Below are 1,075 nucleotides of genomic sequence, written 5' to 3'. Positions count from 1 at the left end.
TAGATGACATGTGGTTAGTTTATTCTACTTGAGCCACTGCCTATAAAATGGCCACTGTAGGCAAACTAAAAGTGATTTCCTTTTAATAATGAGTAGGATGGGAGGCTTTGAAAGCCTGTGTTCTAGAGTTTTAGGGTTCCAGAGTAACTTAAGACAAAGAGAAAGAGAGAAATGAAGATCTCACATAGTCCTTAATTTCAGTTTTGATTCAAGATTGTATTTCCACACATTATTTAATGGAACTGCTGAAGATATGTCTAAATGATATGAGAAAATATCGTTAAGGTGTTTTGTGGCTTCTTACTCTTGGGCTTCTTTGTTTTTATTTTCCTTCAAATGAGGTACATGATCTCAGAGTAGGAAGACACTGAGCATTTGAATGTGAGTCCAATCTTCACATATTAAAATACGGACAAACTGCATTGTGTGGAAGAGAATGAAGATAGTGCATAGCATAACAGATGTCTCTGTGACAGTGGTTAATTCCCAGTGTGGCTCTTAGCTTAATGGGTAAATCAAAGACAATTCATTGGCTTTCCTTCTTTACTGTTTTTGATCTTCAAAGGCCCTTTGAATTGTGTACTACACAATAGATTATTCTCTTGGACATTGAAATCTTTGTTCTGTCAATCACTCTTTTTCCACAAACATACAAACCCATCTTAGTGAAACACAGTCAGAGAAATAAAAATATTAAAAGAAAAACTGTGAGAGACAGAATTGGCTTTCTTTTTGCGGTGGTTACCGGTTTGCAGAAAGTAGGATCTGCACTTAGAGAAAGCACAATGAGTCGTCAAAAAAAAGAAAGGAAAGCAATGCTGAAAGACCAAGGAGCAGAGCAGGAACTGACATCAGATATCCCAATGGGTCTTCTAGAAAAAGACAAGAAAGCAATGCTGAAAGAGCATGGATCAGAAGAGGAACAGAAGTCAGAAAGCACAATGACTTCTCCAGAAAAAGACAATAAAGCAATCCTGAAAGACCAAGATTCAGAGCAGGAAGAGACGTCAGATATCCCAATGGGTCTTCTAGAAAAAGACAAGAAAGCAATGCTGAAAGAGCATGGATCAGAAGA

General features: G+C 37.3%; 1 pseudogene; it reads left to right on the top strand.

The window, feature by feature from the left end:
* The first annotated feature begins 785 nt into the window (after positions 1-785).
* LOC116074470 overlaps positions 786-1,075 on the top strand; it is a 3,454-nt pseudogene continuing 3,164 nt past the window's right edge.

Source organism: Mastomys coucha, unplaced genomic scaffold (assembly GCF_008632895.1).
Source record: "Mastomys coucha isolate ucsf_1 unplaced genomic scaffold, UCSF_Mcou_1 pScaffold3, whole genome shotgun sequence".
Lineage (NCBI taxonomy): Eukaryota > Metazoa > Chordata > Mammalia > Rodentia > Muridae > Mastomys > Mastomys coucha.
Note: the sequence above shows the minus strand (reverse complement) of the source record. Positions and strands in the feature narration are given on the sequence as shown.